The sequence below is a fragment of the Paroedura picta genome, chromosome 14, assembly GCF_049243985.1.
Source record: "Paroedura picta isolate Pp20150507F chromosome 14, Ppicta_v3.0, whole genome shotgun sequence".
NCBI classification, from domain to species: Eukaryota; Metazoa; Chordata; class Lepidosauria; order Squamata; family Gekkonidae; genus Paroedura; species Paroedura picta.
Window position 1 is genome coordinate 7,478,835 of NC_135382.1, and position 18,996 is coordinate 7,497,830.

Here is an 18,996-nt window from a genome sequence, read left to right on the forward strand (position 1 = left end):
TATGCTGATTCCAAAACTTTTCTTTGGTTTACCAGTATGGGGCATAGACCTTCCTGCAGGAGTAGCGAGGCTGCAATCCGCCTTTCTTCGCCAATTATTGGGCCTCCCCAAATGCATCTCTGCCCTCACAATATGCTTGGAGACCGGTGTCACCCAATTGGCCTCTGTAGCCTGGCTCTGTATCTTTAAATACTGGCTCCGTCTGAACTTTAGAGGCCAACCTGGGAGCCTCGTCTACCTTATGCTGCCTGATAAGTATCACCCTGGTTCATGAAGATTAATACCAAACTAAAGTCTATAGGCCTGTCTATTGAGCTCTTGGAAAACCTTGAAGAGAACCAAGCTTACAACACCACCAAGCAACGAATCTTGGATATTGACTATCAGAACACTATTGCCGGAGAATGCAGAACATGCTCTCCCATCTTTTTTGATATCTATCCCCCAGCAAGAAGGATCCTGGAGTACCTGACATCTTTAAAATTGCCTTCCTGTCAGGATCCCGACAGGATCCCTTCCTGTCAGGATCCCTTAAGCGATTTTTTATGCTAGCAAGGCTAAACCTTTCACCAACGGTAGTGACTAAAGGTCGATATGCTAAAATCCGATTTGCCGACAGACTCTGCTCATGTCCCGCCAAGAAACCTGAGTCAGTGGAACACGTTCTCCTCCTTTGTGAGCAACACAACCCTCCACAGTAGTGCCCTCTCTTTTCCTGGATCACAATCCTCAAGTAACCGAAGGCATCGCAAAATTCCTCCACAGGATTTTCTCCAAGCGTGCTGGGCTCTGAATTGCCTTGTAGAGATGTTTTGCTATGATTATGCCAATAAAGGTATTTGAATTCTAATTTGAATATGAATTTAATACAATTTGAATATGAATTTAACAATTTATTAAACAGAGCTCTAGGAAATTTAAGATCTATCAGCATCCCTGGGAATTTGACCCTTGAGGTGCTAGGGTGAGGGGTGGGTGAAAGAGGATATGGGGTGGACTTTTAGTTCTCACTGCTGGAGTGTTACCAGATTGGATCCCTCAAAGGGAATCATGGGGAATCATGAATATATCAAGGGGCTGGGTAATGCAAGATCTTTTCTACCAATTTTTATGGAATCTGTTCCCTGGGAGAAACTGTTCTTAAATGAAGAAGACAACAATGAAGCTTACACTCAAGGGAATTTATTTGGGGAAATATCGGGGTACATTCAAAACACACAAGCAAAACCATACATACACTACAGGGGGAAAAGGTTAGGGCAGTGGTTCTCAACCTTCCTAATGCCGCGACCCTTTAATACAGTTCCTCATGTTGTGCTGACCCCCAACCATAAAATTATGCAAGGGTTCTTTCACAGAAATTAAACCAAAACTGACCCATGGCATGAAGATCCATTGTTCATGATTATATAAAATTGGGGTTTTTTTTCTGGGGTTTCTCAGTTTAGTTCTGCCTCTTGTCCCACCATGACGATCTCAGTTGGGCAAGCAGGAAATGGAAAATGAGGTTCTTGTCCAGCTCAAACCAGATGGAACTCTGGCCTGGCTTTTCTAGGCAAGACAAGAAATCTAGTGAAGCCAAATAAGATGGAGACCTGGCCTGGCTTCCTAGCTTTCTTGAGGGGCCCTACTGACTCCATAGTCGGTCTCTGACAGGCTGGTTTCTGCGTGTGCCACCTGCTCAGAGTCCAGTCCTGGGCTTCTGTGCGGGAAGGTCTGAGGCACCCTTCCATCATGGGCTACCTTTAGGGTAGTATGTTGGTTTTTTAATAATGATTAGTGACTTTTAATGTTTTATGTGTTTGGGGTTTTCATTTTTTATTATAACCTGCTGCAAGATGATTTTTTCTGATAGCGATAGGTAAGAAAACAACAAATGAACAACTAAATGCCATAAAAGGGAAATGCAGACATCAGTTCCTGGGAGAAAATGCCGCATAGAAGGGGGGTCTGTGAAATTATCCTCCCTGGAAAGCCGCCTGTGCCTCCAGCCCTGCTCTCCTTACACTCCAGCTCCAAAGTCTCCAGCTGTTTCCCAACCTGGAGCTGGCAGCCCTTCCCCGCAGCTTGCCACTAGAGCCCCCCCCCCCCCATTCCTTGGAGTGGGGCCCGGCCAGCATCTGGGCCAGGAGTGAATGCCATTACGGTGGCAGGAGCCTTCACCGGATCACGGCCCATTCTCTCCTCAGACTGACTTTTCTCTGGTTTGAAAAAAGGGTGCAGTCGACTGGGAGCCTCCTTCGTACTGATATTCTGCTTATCACGAGGTGTGTCTCTAGTTTCTTAAAGCACTCATACTTCCCCCAAGCCTTTGTTTAAAATGTCATTGATGTTAAACGTAAAACTGCGTGTCATTCTTGAATTTGAGAAGTTTAGCAATATGGGGCATAAACTGTTACATTTCCCACTGATTGAGGTCAAACACCAGTAAACAGTAAGGTCGATGCTTTCAAAATGCCTTTGAAGTTTGTGCCCACCATTTTTGCAAGAAACCCTCAGTGAATTTAAATTATATACTTAATTTTACCCTCCGATGATGTAGATGCTGGGCGTATGTTATAATTTATATCTGTCTCTTTGCACTCTCAATTGACTGCAGATGCAAAACTCAAGGCCAAGTTGAGGCCACGTTAAAAAATTTAGCTCTTTCCATTTATTTTGTTTATAAGTCTATGTTGGTTGTGATCCTTTTTAAAAAATTGATATAAGGATATATATATATTTATCACTTTTTCTGTTGATATTATGATTTTACAATCTGTGTAAATGTGTCTCACTTAACATTAACCTGAACTGAAATGAGCAATTTGGCAAAATTAGGGAAAAAATTCTTGGAAGATACATTGCTAAATGGCAATATTGAAAACTGTCTTAATGCTGAGCATATGTGGTAGAGATCAGTAGTTCTCAACTACTTGCGGACCAGGAAGGAACCCCTGGTGAGGCACAGAATTACTGCCAAGAAACCACAATTCCAGTCTAGATTGGAAATATAGTATTGAAAAGAATTCTGACTTTTCAAAACACTGCATTTCTTTTCAGGAGAGGACAGTGTTTCAAACACAATGTCACTGAATTACAAATGCAGACATCGTGAAGCAAAGGGATCCAGTGGCCCTGAACGAGCAAGCTTCATGTCAAAAATATACCAGATTCCCCCTCCCAACTCTCCGCCACCCCAAAACTGATTGATTTAAGCCCTTTTTGTGGCACTTTCCCAAACAAAAACATTTGCTCAAAGCCCCTGTTATTTTCCCAACAAGCAGCACTGTCCTTTGATCGCCTCGTGGGGAGGGGGAACGAGTGGCCAGATCCAGCTCTTCCCTCCAAAACAACCTTCCATAAAACAAGCATGAAGCCAGTGGGAGGCTGATTATTATTAGCTACTTGTCAGGTGGCAACAGTAGCAAATATGTCTATAGCTGTAATAGTAGCACTATTTGTATTTCTACACTACAATTTCTACACTAATTGTTTTTTTCTTTATTTTCCACAACAACCCTGTGATGTTGGTTTAGGCTGAGAGAGTGCAAACTGCTAACCCAGCGGGCTTCCATGACAGAATTTAGATTTGAGCCTAGGTCTCACAGATGCTGCTGGTACAGCACTGTAACTGCAGGCTTTTCAGCATCAGGTTTTTGATACAGCTCAGCTTAAAGGCATTGGTTCCCCCCTCCCTTACCTACAGGGCTTTCCCCCAGTCTTATTTTCCTCATTTGAAACTTCATGTTTCTTGGGGGGGGGGGGGAGGATCTGAAATGCAATTGTTTTGCTCCCTCCAGTGGCCAACTTGAAGCTACGCTGTTTTTGTCTGATATCAAAATCTGCAGGAAAGACATGCTGAATAATCAAATCAACTACTTAAGGAAGTAAAATATGTGCATAACAGCCCCCCCCCCCGCCCAAGCAACAGGCACTGAGGAAAATAAGAACATGGAGAGCCCACAGTATCATTGCTCCCAGTTCCTCTTTTTTTCCTTTGCTCTCTCAGACCACCAGGGCTTTTAAAACTTGGGGGAAACTTGTGTTGATGCCGCCCAGGGGTTCATCTCACTCCTTGTAGCCAATCATTATTGCTAAATTAATTTCAAAGATACCTATGCTGCCTCTCCAGAAAACACGTGGCTTACAAAATAAAACATAATCGTAACATCTCCCGTGGCGCCACGGGCGCCGCGGACTAAATAATGCCGTAAGGGCTGGGTGGGAGGAGTTAGGGCGGGCTGTTTTCAGGATGAGGAAGGGTGCCAATTGGCCCCTCCTCTGGACTGACAATCAGAGGGCCCAATTGGCAGGCGCTTCGCCCTCTGATTGGCCTGCCGCCACCAAGGCAGCAATTGCGAGCCGCACACAGCGCGGCTCATACTTGGTCCCTTGCCGGTGGCCTGACGTCCTCCCTGGCCGATGCCCTGCCGCCTCGGGGGCCCCGCACTGCCCCGATAGCGCTGCTACCTCTGGAAGGAACCGCCCGCCCTCCAAAATGGCCGCGGCCAACAAAAACCCGCCGAGGAGCCACCGCCCGCGGTGCACATCATGAGACCGCCAGGGAGCTGCCGCAGGAAGCCACGGCCTCCCTTCTCACCTCCTTTCCCTGCCCGCTGCCACGACAAGGAGCCACCACCCGCCCTCGAAAATGCCTGCTCTTAACGGTAAGCTTCCTGCCCTCGCCTCTCCCTCGCTCTGCCCCCGGGACCCCTGCCATACTGCGCGACGCGGACCATGCCGCACATCTCCCACCCCTCTCCCTTCCTACCCACTCTCAGGGAACACGGCTGCTTCCACGCACCCCTGCCCACACCCCCAGGAAAGCTGGAGCGCCTGCTGTATTTTGGATACAATAGGCTTTATTCCTAGTAAAAACATAACCCAATAACAACAGCACAACACATAAGAAGAGTCTCAAGGCAGTTCCCAGGTGGAAAAGCAGAAGATCAAAGAGAGAAGGGTAGGTACAAGTTGAGCCTCAAGGGGGGGGGGGATTCCAAAGCAAGGGGAAAACAGTGGAGGAGTCCTGTCCCTGGTTGTTGCCTGCTGCTCCTTTGAAGGTGAGGGCACAAAGCACAGGGCTGTGAGGAAGATCCTGGCTGGCTGCCTGAGCTGCCTGGGAGATGGCTGAGATCTCTTCTGGGGCCTATTATTATTGCTGGCTGGGCCCCGCCCTTGCGGCAAACCTACCAGGCAGGCACCAGCCTGAGGCCTGGGCTGGGGGGGCGTGCCTTGCTTGAGATGGCCCAATACCTTGACTGGCCTCTCTGGATCTTCACGCATCACATGTGTCCTACCTTCTCTGGCCTTTCCCCTCCCTTCTGCTGCCTTCCTATGCATCAGATTTCATGGCTGTACTTGCCCAGGGCTGCCCGGGGCTTCATTAAAAGCTACTCTGAGGAGGAGGAGGAGGATAAATCAGTGGTGCTGATGTTGAAGAAGGCAAGGATAATTTTACTTTGGACATCCCTTTGACGTAGAAGAGGAGGCTATTTTTAAAAGCCATTCCGCAAAAACAAATAGAGCCAAGGAGAGAAACCATTTCATTGGCTTGCACAGTTTTACAAAGAATATAACATTTTGGCAGGAGGTGGATGTCAGGACAAAAAGAGCCGGGGAGATTTATAAGGGCTAATTTATATCTCTAACCGATAGAAGCCTGTTTCTGGGTAGCCATGCTCACCACGGGCAGCATTTCCCTCCCTGCTCCTTCATATTGTTCCAGTGTGTTGCAGCAGCACGTCTTCTGAGCTCATTCACGGCCAGGCATGGAGGTGGGTCCTCCCCGATTTATTATATATTGAGCTCAACACCCAGCCCAAAACGACTGGCGGCCCTCTGGATGAGCACACGTTGGGTGATGAAATCATCTGTTTATCTACACCTTATTAGATGCATCTGATTGACTCGGGCTCCATTTTGTTCTTTTGCCAACTGTGCAGGTGACTGGCAAGGGAGCTTCTGGGTTGTTTCAAAAGAGCAGTTCAAATAATTACCAGAATATAGGGCCACTGGGTAGGTGTTTAGAGAGTTTCAAAGATTATGGCAGGAACCAAAAATATATAACATATGGGAATCTCATTCGACTCCGGCAAAAATCAAAATCCTGCTGATGTTCTGTTATAAATTGAGACCTGTACAGTAAATGTTTGGGGTGGCCCAGGCCACCAGTAGGTCTTTCCTGCCCTCGGTGAACTTGTGACCTTATTTCCTCAGTGAGCTGTTAAAATGAAGTCAGAGGGCAGTCACATTATTTGCTAGCACCAGGTTCACTTGTGTGGTCTCAAAAGTTAACAGATTTTTTAAGCCCTGGGAAGACAACTGATGGAAAATGAAAGGAGAAAGAGAGGCGTTCATCATGACAAAATCTGGGTTCAAACGTGAGAATCACAGTGACAGCAGAGCTTGACAGAATAACAACCAAACCTCCTTACAAGTATCACATGTGTGTCTTTTTCCTGGTAAGGGAGATCCAGTTGCCAGGGAATTCTACTGTAGGAAGGAAGCAGACTCTGGTGTTTTTATAGTGATGGAGGAAAAAAGAAGCAAGTCTCATGAAGCAGCCATAGTGTACCAAGGGAGAATCATAGCACTTTCAGCTTGCTGGAAAATACTGTCTCAGTAATACAAAATGCCTCCCTGTTCCTTCTTATCTTTATCTTTTGTAAACTAAGCCACTCCTGACCTATTTCATCAGCTCTCAGAAGCTAAACAGGGTCAGAGCTGCTTAATTTTTGGATGGGAGACCACGAAGGAGAACCAGGGGGCAGGCCATGGCAAACCACCTCTGAGCGTCTCTTGGCTTGAAAACCCTACAGCAGGGTAGTCATACTGTGGCCCTCCAGATGCCCATGGACTACAATTCCCATGAGCCCCTGCCAGCGAATGCCTGCCCTACAGGGTTGCTGTAAGTCCACTGGACTCGACAATCCTTTTCAGCACCCAAGCAAGCCTGCCACTGTGGCTCTGAAGAGGAAGGGAGGGGGGAGCCATCCGGGGGCCAGACGAGGGCCATTATGTATGCACATCCTACTGCAGGTTTTCCCAGCAGTTGAGCCTTTCGTCTTGATTTTGGGTTCTGGGCCCACCTTTCACACCATTCTTTGTTCTCCAGTGTATCTATTCTGCAGCTACAATTAAAAAAAACACACACAATTTTTAAAATCAGGGTGGAATGTCACTTAAGACGTGTGGAGGAAGCATCCACATTTTTAAAAAATGTGTGCAATTTCCCTATCACAGCCGCACAGTAGCATCCGGCAAGCACCTTCCATTTAAATCCTCAGAGTCCAAGTTATATGCCTGTATTTTAGCATTAGTTCAAAGGAAGCAGGAAGGATTGCAGGCAAAGGGAGGAAACTTGGGGCCTTTTTGCACGGGGATATTTGTTGCAAATTGGTCACTGAATGAAAAATCGCCATTTAAAATAGTGGAATTCGTCGTTATGCATACCTGCCTTTGTAGTGGAATCAGTTGCGTTTTTTAGCGTTTCCCACAGGCTTCCGGTCTCGGCAGAAATCGCTAGAAAGGAAGCGCTATTGCCAAGCTCGTCCCGCCCCTGGCCGTCAAGCAGCCAATGGGCAGCCGTTAGCATGCTCCCAAACAGCCCCTTTCCCTTTAAGGAAGGTTTTTTTTTTAAAAAAAAACAGACCCATTGTAACGAATCTGGGTAGATTCGTTGCAACGGAGAGACCCATCCAGCTGCCTGGGGTGTTTGAGCTGTCGTTTGATTGTTTGATCGTTAACACGCTGCCTCAGAGTGAAAAAAAAAAATCCCCCCCCCCTCTCACGGGCCCGATTTTCGGCTGAATGGAATGTGTGAAATGTGTGTGCTTAGTGACTGAAGGGGAGGGACTGAAGCCGGGGAAGCCTCTGTTTGAGCTGTCATTTGATCGTGGCCACGCTGCCTCCGAGTGGAAAAAAAAAATCCCCCCCTCCCCCCCCCCCTCACGGGCGCGATTTTCAGCCGAAACAGTGTGAAAAATAAAGGGAAAATACATCAGCAAACGGGCTTCTGCGGGCTTCTTGTGCTTAGTGACTGTAAACAGCTCTGAGGAGGGACTGCGGCCTGGGAAGCCTCACTGGCTAAACGGAGGCTCGCCGGTGCGTTGATCTCCACTCGCTCGGGGAAAAAAAAATGGCGATCGCTTCGCCGGAAGTTTGGAGGACAGGCTCAGGAGGAGGGACTTTGAAGAAACAGCAACAATGTTAACGCACAGGTCTTTATCGCTATTGTTGCAGATTGGTTGCAGGAGTGTATCGCTTTCCGGAGGGTGAATCCACTTTTTGGGATTCCCCTGAAAGCGCTACAACGAAGCGCTTTTTGCGGGTCGGTTTCAGGAGTGTTGCAGATTGTCTACGACGTCGTGGGTTATTCCAAATTAGTAGCGTTTTCAATTAGCAACCATTGTGCTATTTTGAAGCCGTGCGAAATGGCCCTTGATGTTGCAGCTGTGAAGCTTCATCTTGCCAAGCACTAGGGGATTTTCTGCTGTGTGAAAACTGCTGCTACATGGCACTGGGTTTGTAAGCTGGGCCCTTGGGCCCTTGTTCTGTCATCCTCGTGACTTCCCTCCCCCTCACTGTGCTGCAGTGCTGGTGAGCTGGCATTTGCCACCATGGAGCACTGGGTTCTGCTGCTGGGCACTAGATTCTCAGATGTGGACGGTTTGTTTTGGGTACTGCCACAGTGTCACTGATTCTGCTGGGCATAAGGCATTGGTCCTGCTGCTGGGCTGCCTTTGCAAAATTGCCCCTTCACTTTCACTGCAGAAATTCGCCAGGACATTCTGCCAGGCTTGTTATTTTCCCCCAATTGGAAACATTGAAGGAGGGGGGCATCTTGTTTGGGTGTCCATAAAATTGGACCAATCTTTTTGAAACTTGGGGTTCCATTTGAGCAGAGGCTCTACCAGCAGTGCTGCAAATGTGGTGCCTCTACCTCCAACTACCCTCACACACAAACACACACACAACCACTGAATAGAGTCTGGCTAAATTTGCTATGTCCCCTTAGGGTATAATGGAGCCAAAAAAAATATTATTTGGTATTGATCCTGCGTTGAGCAGGGGGTTGGACTAGATGGCCTGTACGGCCCGTCCAATTCTATGATTCTGTGAATATTGCCAGACCCAAATACTTTTACTGGGATTGGGAATATAAGTAAATATCGATATTTTTGAGGTCCTATATACCCAACCCCCCCAAATAATGATTTTTTTTAACACATGTCTAGACCAGACGTGCGATAGATTGATTCCACTAAGGAAGTTGCAACCTTGGGTTTGCAAGACATGAGTAAGGGTCAAAACAAGAGGATGTTTTGGGGTCCCCATAAATTGGAAGTGACTTGACAACATTTAATACACACACACATTTCTATGCCACCTTTCTCCCCGAAGAGAATCCCCCAGGCCGTGAGCATTAAACAATAGACTACTTTAAATATCTCATTGTATGATGCACAACAGAAACTTGTTCAGCAGCTCATAATGTTTGGGTGTATTATGGGCTGATCGTAATTTCTCCCACTGCTCTTCTCCAGCTCAGGATGTAAAACAGCAGTCCGAACATGCTCAGGAGAAATCATTATTGCAGAGTACAATACAATGAGAAGATTAGATTTTTTAAAAAACCTGGTTTCCTGCAGGTGAATTCTTTACTGTTAGCCTCTGACCTTTAGTGACATTCTCATGGATTGCTAGGAAGATGTAGCCAGTTCCTTTGTCAATACATGCATAGGACGTATGCTATCCAAGATAGGTAGCCAGCAGCTGAAATTAGGAGGGTGGGGGAGGGTACAGTTTTGAAACTATGCTTTAACAATGTTTTTGTCTTCGTTTTACGGCTGTAAACTTCTGCCAGCCCTCCTGATGGTTCCTGGGGCTGGCAGTTGCAGTTCCAAGGGAGGGGTCCAGTCATGGCCACACACATGGCTCCATCAGCCTGTACGAGGAAGCACTGCAAGCCCAAAGAGGATTTTTTAAAAGCTCTGTGTGTCTCCCCCTCCCCAACCCCATGTTTGCCAGGAAAGTTCATAAACTCTGAACTGATTCACCTATTGCCAACTGTGAAGATGATAATTAATGGCACTGTTTTTTATTTCAGACTAGTAGAAAAGCCTGTTGCACCCTTAAAGGCTATGGCTCAGTCCCACAAACCAGGTTTTATTAGGGGGGAGATGGGTGCACATGGCATGGCAGAGTCCCTGCCACAAGGTGGTTGTAATTCAAATTTAGACAGGGAGATGGTGGAGCGGAGGGGCAGAAAGAAAGAACAGGGCCATGGTCAGGGACTGATTAGGACCCAATTCTGAGTATGAGAAACAAGCAGGAGGAACTAGTAATCCTAATAGAGGAAGGGGGCTATGAACTAATAGAAATCACAGAAACTTGTTGTGATAATACAATTGGAATACTAGAATTGAGAGGTACAATCTAGGGTTGTGCAAGGGGTCCCCGATTTGGACCTATTTGGGTTCGTATTTGGCCGATTTGGACCGATTCGAGTTCATCCAAATCAATACGAATTAGTCCGAATCGATTCTGAGCCAATGGAAGCCAATGGAACAGGATACCCCTATCCCCTCCATTGGATAGAATGGAGAGTTGGAAATCTCTGGGGGCTTTTTGCACGCCTTCAAAATAGCACAATGGTTGCCAATTGAAAACGCTACTGATTTGCTGTTTTGCACAACGTCGTCGACAATCTGCCACACACCTGAAACCAATCTGCAAAAAGCGCTTCCTTGTAGCGCTTTCAGGGAAATCCCCAAAAGTGGATTCACCCTCCGGAAAGCGATACACTCCTGCAACCAATCTGCAACACTAGCGAAAAAGACCTGTGCGTTAACATTGTTGCGGTTTCTACAAAGTCCCTCCCCCTGGTTCTCTCCTCTGATCTTCCGGCGAAGCGATCGCCATTTTCTTTTCTCCGAGCGAGCGGGGATAAACGCACCAGCGAGCCTCTTTCTGTTTAGAGGCTTCCCTGGCTTCAGTCCCTCCCCTTTAGTCACTAAGCACAAACCACAGAAAAGCCCGTTTGCTGATGTATTTTCCCATTAATTTTTACACATTCAGTCAGCCGAAAATCGGGCCCGTGAGAGGGGGGGGGATTTTTTTTTTCACTCGGAGGAAGCGTGGCAACGATCAAACGATCAAACGACAGCTCAAACACATTAGGCAGCTGGATGGGTCTCTCCGTTGCAACGAATCTACACAGATTCGTTACAATGGGTCTGTTTTTCTTTTTTTTAAACCTTTCTTAAAGGGAAAGGGGCTGTTTGGGAGCATGCTAACGGCTGCCCATTGGCTGCTTGACGGCCAGGGGCGGGACGAGCATGGCAATAGCGCTTCCTTTCTAGCGATTTCTGCCGAGACCGGAAGCCTGTGGGAAACGCTACAAAACGCAACTAGATTCCACTACAAAGGCAGGTATGCATAACGACGAATTCCACTATTTTAAATGGCGATTTTTCATTCAGTGACCAATTTGCTACAAAGATCCCAATGCGTAAAGCCCCCTGGTTTTAACTTGATTCCCCATAGATTTCTATGGGAAATGGTCTTTGGGAGCCCCTAGGATGGGATCCCCTGGTGCAATCGTCCTGAAACTTGCAGGGAACTCAGGGAAGACCCTCCCTGAGCTCCCTTGCAAGTTTCAAAAATATTGGACCAAGGGGTCCCATCCTAAGGGCTCCCAAAGGGAATTGTGCGACCCTCTTTGGGAGCAGGACCCAGTTAACCAGGAAATGGCAATTAACCCGCTGAAATTATTTTTTCCCACCATTAAAGTCTATGTGGAATGATGTCACCCTCTTTGGGAGCCCCTAGGATTATTTCTAGGTAAACACATTCCCTTTTTGTTACAGTAACCTGGCTGTGACTCTGTCTCCGACACACAAGTGCACAAAAGCACACTGACAGACAGAAAGATTCTGTTAGCTGACTCCCCCACCAACCAACAAAACATAGCAGAATTCTTCCAGTAGGCACCGCTCCTCCCTCCAATAAAAGTGCCTGTTTGCAAGGATGCAAAAACCCAACAGCATTAACTAGTGGGGAGATGGGGGAGGACAGGAAAACTAAACCCAGGCCAGCAACACAGCCATGTCACTTCCAGTGTACAACCTTGATGGGAGCCTGACAGCCCCAGTCCTCAGACCTCAGAATTCTTTGTTCTTCATCAACACAAAGAACATGTTGACAAAGTTTTAATATGCAAAAAGGAGCAAGGTGCCAAACTGTTTAAAAGAATATCCTTATTCATGGTTCCTCTATATAATTGTGAAACGCCCCTGTGGGAGGAGCATGTCTGCCCCCACTGAGAGTGTCCGGACTCGAATACAAGCTAATCAGGGTGCGGCCAGCACAGCACAGCTGGCCGCACCCTGATTGTGCCGGACCCTATGCTCACCGTCCTCCCTAGCAGCCTGGCCACAGACAAGCCTGGCTGCTAGGAAGCATGCATCTCCACCGGCCCGCCACTCCACCCGGCCACCGGCTGCCTGAAGGAGGGGGCAGAGGGGGTGCCCCAGTGGGGCTGCCCATGCTATTGACACATGTACACCAGACAACTCGCACCAGCCCCGGTAGCGGCAGCACAGACTAAACCCACGAGGTGGACCTGCCCAGGCAACGGATGCTACACCGCCCACTAGCCACCCATGCTGCTCGATGCACACTGTGGCCCGCGGTGGCCCATACCCACTAGCAGCGCCAACCCCAGCCTCCAGCCTGCTACGATGGCCACACTCTGCTAATGGAGCCGGGGGGGAGCCTGTGATGAGCCCCAGGACTCCCTTTGCAGAATGTCACGCCAAGGCCACCTCTGCCAGAAAGGTACTCCTGCAGCCCCTCCCCCAGCAGCCATGCAGCCCGCACACCCCACCCTGATGCCCCGTCGCCCTGCCACCTTTGCTGGCAGACAGAGCTGCCTCCTCCCAAGCCCCCCTCCCACTAGCACGTGCTACATTTTTGCCTGCAACAGGCTTTCCGCCCTAGTAATAGAATAAAATTGTCTTGTTAGAAGAGCAATGAACTTTGTATAGGAAGAGGAGAGAGAGACCTGTCTGTTTTGTCTTTATTCCATCTGCTCCGGAGGCAAGCAGGGAGGAAATATGATCAAAGGAGCAGGAGGTCTCCAGTTCAGCCAATCAGGATGCTGTAGGAGGTTATGTTATAAAAAATCAGGAAGTTCCTACTCTAACTATGCTAAATACACATCTCCCCCAATTCCCCCTTGTATTCTTTATATGCTTTTGAATCATGCATAATACAGATCTTGCATATTCCAATAGAAAATCAGTGTAAATTGAAAGAGAAAAAATGCAGTATTGGGGAAAACTCCATCCGCCCCTCTCTTTAAGAGATGTTTGTGTTTCCAATAAGCCAGTCTGAGAGATAAAATATTGATTTACCTTCCTTGGGGTCCTTAATAAGGTTTGGACAGGCTTAGATGCATAGCCTGCAAGCTATTATGCACCCTTTGATACTTTCTTGACCGTCTTGGCTAAAGAAGTATACTCAGAGAGTTCAAACTCTGAAATAATGCCCTGGTCTCTTTGCTAGCCTGTTCCTCCCCCACCCCCCCCACCCCCCACTTCAGACTCAGTTCATCAAGAACCGCCATGAAAACGCTTTGACTGCTGCTTATTCCTCCTCTTTTAATGAACACAGAAATGTCCATAAGCAGCCTAATTTATGGGCAAAAGGAATTCCACTAACTGTCATTTCATCTGTGCTATAATAAAGCAGGCAGGGGACTGACAACTTTATAAAATACTATTGGAAAGCAGGTGACAGAAACTGCTTCTGAAGGATGGCCTTCCCAAAGCTTGTCCGGTCTCTGAGATGAACTTCATAGTTGGGAACAGCAACAGTTAAAAGTTCTGGGATTTAAACAAAAAACAAACAAAAAGGTACAGCTCCTGTTTCTTAAGAGACTTTCCTTCGAAACCAAATGAAGGCAAATCAAATACTTTATTGAGTGGGCTTTGATGACCTCTGAAATTTTTTAAATGAGCAGATCTGTTTAAAAAATGGGATACAAAAACACAAACCAACTTCAGATGGTGACTTTAACCTTTAGTGCTCTCCAAAACGAAAAACATTAAATCTTTTTATCTAAGCTCTAATAAAATCATGTCTCCCAGTTTCGGTGACTGGTCTACCCTCCCTTTTGAAATGCGTTTCTGTAAAATCTGCCTGCACGGTTGGCAAAGGGGAGGTGGATTTTGATTTCCTTCTGCTAGTGAAACTAGTCTATTAACATAACACAGAATGGCCAAAAACCAACCATGAGTTTGGCACGCTTTGGCCATTGATTTCAAGGGGCTGAAGCATGACTATCATTGGATGGCAGCCAGTAACTGTTGTTTTGTGTTAAACAATCAGTGACCCAGATCTTTCCCCGCCCCTCCTAAGCCTCTCCATGTTTGTGTGAATTATATAAACTGCATCTCTTGTAATGCTGTGTGGAGCAAGATTTCAAATGGAACTAACTTTTTAAAGCAATTAAGCATTGAGTATTAAGTCAACCTTAATTAAACAATTCACAGACAGCACATGATGCTAGCCACTGAAAATACATATACTTGTCCAGCAAAAATGAGGTGAATCCCCACACGACAAGAACATCTTAAGGCCCCTCCACTCTTGAACCCACATGCATCAGGAAGAAACAGGCAGGCAGACAGGCAACCTCGGAGCGTATGAAGTATTACCCTGGCAAGAGCCCCCATAATAAAAGGCAGTCTTCTATGCCTGGCACCTATCTGGCACTGTGCAGAGTGGTTTACCCTTGAACCAGACTGACAGCTGCTTGAAATGGACAGTCACTGGATTCACTTCTTAGTCAAGGAGTTCAGGCAGGACTCCATCTTGTCTGAGATTGCTAGAACAGGACGGTACATTCCTTTCTCCTCCATTTCTTCTAGGCCAGTCCAACAGACTTAAGCTAAATAGATATGGGAAGCACACTAGGACTATTTTGCCCCTCCCCGGCCCTAGGGAAGCACGCCTAGCCTCAACCAGGGCCAGGGCCTTTTCGGTCCTGGCCCCTACCTGGTGGGATGAGCTCCCGGGTGAGCCGTGGGACCTTTCGGCGTTCCGTAGGGCCTACAAAACAGAGCTCTTCCACCAGGTCTATGGTTGAGGCTGGGGTCGGCGGAGTACATCTACTGCTCCCTCCGGGCTTTTGAACATCGTTGACCTCCTCCTTCTCCGCCCCTCTTAGTAATGGGGGCAGGAAGGGGATTTTCTGTTTCCGCCATATTGTGATGGATTTTAAGTCTTTTAATGGGAGTTTTAATGGGGTTTTAAGACATTGTGACCTACCACGTGCTGCTTAGGGAGTGGCAGGAAATAAATTGAAAAACAAACAAACAAACAAACAGTCCAGGGAAGGGAGTGACTCTCCCAGAACCAACCAGACTTTCTTTTGTTCCCTTCAAACTATCTATTTGTTCAGTGAGCAGCATCTCTCCTGCTTGATGCCTTCTCTTGTCTTCTCTCCTAGACTCCTTCCTGATTAAACAATACAGGGCTATTAAAAGACATCCTTCAGATCAGATATGCTGCACACCTAGCCAAGGGATTGTTCAGTCTGGTAGGCTGACATGACACAACTCCATACCTCCCACATCATATGTCACCGCACCTGTCAGGTTTGTCCATAACTCAGAACCAATCTCCAATCACTTACATCACATCACCTCTCCCTGTGGGCAGTCACTGGCCTGGCCCGGAAATTGCAAACCTTTATCTGTCAGAACCTGAGCTCTGCTCTCTGTGTGTGTTTATGTGTGTTGACCTCTTCGTGCCCAGCTTCCTTTCCACCCCTGATGTTATCAACCCCAAGTCTTTGCTTCTTGGACTCACTCAGGTGCAGCATTCCTCTACTTAGCTACCCTTTCCCCCTGTAGAATTTAGTGTGTGTATGTTTTTCTCTCTGTGTTTCTCAATAAAATACAAATTTATTTTTGGAAACAAATTAGGCCTGATTATTTCAGGGTTTTTCCCAGGTAAAGGACCCTGTAAAAATTGGTAGAAAGATCTTGCATTGCCCAGACTCTTGCTCTGTTTATCATGTCCCATAATTCCCTTTCATGGATCCTTTTTGGGGAAAAGGAGAGCCCTGCTGGATCAGTCCGATAATCCAACTAACCCAGTTTCTTGTCTCACTCTGACATATACCGCACAAGGCCTGTGTGCCGGGCTGCTCCCTGGCGTTTGCCTTGGGGTAGGTTGCGCCACCTCTGCCTGGCTCCACACACACAGTGCACCCAGGATTTGTGCTCCTGCACGGGAGCCAGGACAGCAAGGCTCCACCACACTGAGCGGGTGCATGGGCCTGCTTATTGTTATTTGTTTTGAAATGTGGTATTGCGTAACAACACAATACCATGTTCTTACTCACACACAAATGCCCCAGGTGGCTTCACCATGCTGTGCAACACAGCACAGCACAGCACAGCACAGCACAGCTGCCTGGGGCATTTTTGTCCCTTCCAGGATGCTGTGCTCACGGCCGTGGGGGGAATGGCCCAACTCTTCTCTTCCAGATGGCCCAGGCCTGATATAGGCCCCATTGCTGACCGGGGCTAAAAAAGGAACCTTGCTCCAGGGAAAATGAGGGCCTGAGTAGGGTCAGGCCTGGGATGGCCCTGGCCCAGTGCCGACATTGAGCGGAACAAGGAATTTGCCCTCCCACCGGACACGTGGTGAGTCGGAGCAAATTCCTGGTGAGGAAAAGGTTGCAGTGGCCAAACAATTCTTCTGCAGGGCCGACAGCAGAGTACAGAGACTGAAGCCTTCCCCTGATGTTGCCTCCGGGATTGGATTCGGAAGGTTCGTGCCTCTGGACGTGGGGGTCCCCCTCAGTCACCATTGCCAGCAGCCACTGAGGGACGTATCCTAGAGAGGCAATGATGTCCCTTTGGGTTCCTGAAAGTGATACACAGTAACTCTATTGGGCTAACAGTGATTTTTTTTTCATTTGTTTTTCTCCTGCCAGCTGACAGAAAGGCAGCAGGCAGTGAGGGTGTCTCACTCCAGTTGGCTGCCTCATGCCTTCGATGGAAACTGGTTGGCCCTCCACCCCTGGAGCTTTTACTGCCAGAGACTCCCCAATGAAGAAAAGTATCTCTATACCCCTCCCTTCTCCATGTCTGCACACTCCAGGACGTTTTTAAAGGACAATTTGGACCTGCCCGGCGATGTTTAATGGAAATTCACACATATGATGCACACTGCTACAGAGCATCTCCACATTTTACTTGGGTGGGAGCATCTGCTTTGAGTCACATGCCATGATATTTTAAAGAGTGGGGAAAAACTCTGCAAACTGAGAACTTTAACAGTACTAATACAGAATATTAAAAATTTTAATTGCACAAGCATTCTTTTGAAACTGCACACACACACACACACACCAGGACTGCACTTTTTGCTGGGTTTCACATTAAAAAGAAAAGGCTCTCCTTCCTTTATACTGGAAGGCACTTTGATAGCATACCCTTCCAAGAAGCTAGACAAATGTGTCAATTTAAAATTGTGCAAGTGGACACAAGAAAACATATGTTTGTTCACCACAGTTGCTGGTAGGGCCAAGATGGTCAGCTCCTAGGATTTCCTGGCAAGCAACCCAGAACTCTCCCCCCCCCCAATTATCTACCTCTGCCTGAGCCACTTGCAATGAGAATTTTGCTTTTCATTTTGGGGGTGGGCGTGGAATCTGGTTTGGTTTTCTAAAATCCATTCTTGGAATGAAATTTTGAATTGTGCAGGTCTTAAAATCTCCAGAGGTGAGGCAGCTTCCAATCTCTCCCCCCCCCCCATTCTCTTTCCTTTCCAAGTATTTTCCTCCCCTGTTAAAGAAAACAGTGAATTGGCTTTTTTACTGTCTTAGACAGGGCAACTGACCATCAGAATGAAATATGTGACATAACAGGAAGCCATTTGAACTTTACATTCATAATTTCAGTTAAATGGCACTTTAATGAAAGTTTCTGCATTTCCTAGAGCAGAAGTTATAAATGGTCTTTATGAACAACCTCTCCTCCTTGAGCGTCAAGTTGGAATGTGGAAATAATCTAAAGGGTTCCCAAACCAATAGATTAATACCATAAAGAGCATAATGTATAAAATCATGGAATCAATTGTATAAACTATAAGATTTTAAAACTAGGCAGAAATGGCATTCAGCTTTCTGGCAATCATTTCTTCTGGATCTCCAGCCCACCTCCTTAGAATCACAGAACCATAGAGTGGGAAGGGACCAAGGAGGCCATCAGGTCCCCTTCAAGCTGAGGAATGCTAAGACTCAGAGACCCCTGATCAGGCAACTAAGAGGCTAGAGTAGGATTGCAGCCTTTCTATGAAAATACTCCACAGCTAGCGGGTGAGTCTCAGTAAATGCAGTGCTACTGACTCCCAAGTAACTGTGCATTTGATGGCAGTCTCAGAAATTAAGCAAAATACTTTGAAACTTAGTAGCAGGGACTGAATACTGTGAATAGACTTGTGGGGGCAAGATGGCTCAGAACCATAGCCATATTTTTTTATTATATATTTTTTATTTTCATAAAGATAGAAATATAGAATAGAGACAATGTAAGTTATTAATACAGAGAATAGTAAAATATAATCTTCGTTTGGAAATATAAGACCCCACATTAACTACACAATGGTATGAACTTTTGCCCAACGCTTATAAACTTTTTCACGTTTCCACCACGTTTAAGAAGAGAGGCCTACTTTGTTACCACCTTTCCAACATTTGTTTACATAGTTTTTAACAATTTTAACGGTCATTTTTGGTGTCCCATAACACCTATAAAACAATTTATACTTAACACAATCTTAGAGCCATCCACATTTCCACCACATTTAGGAAAAGAGGCCTACTTAGTTGTACAAAAGAAAAATATATAAGTTGTTATATAAGTATAAGTTATATAAGTATAAGTTGTTAATATAAAAAATGGTAAAATAAAGTCTTCGTTGGTTACA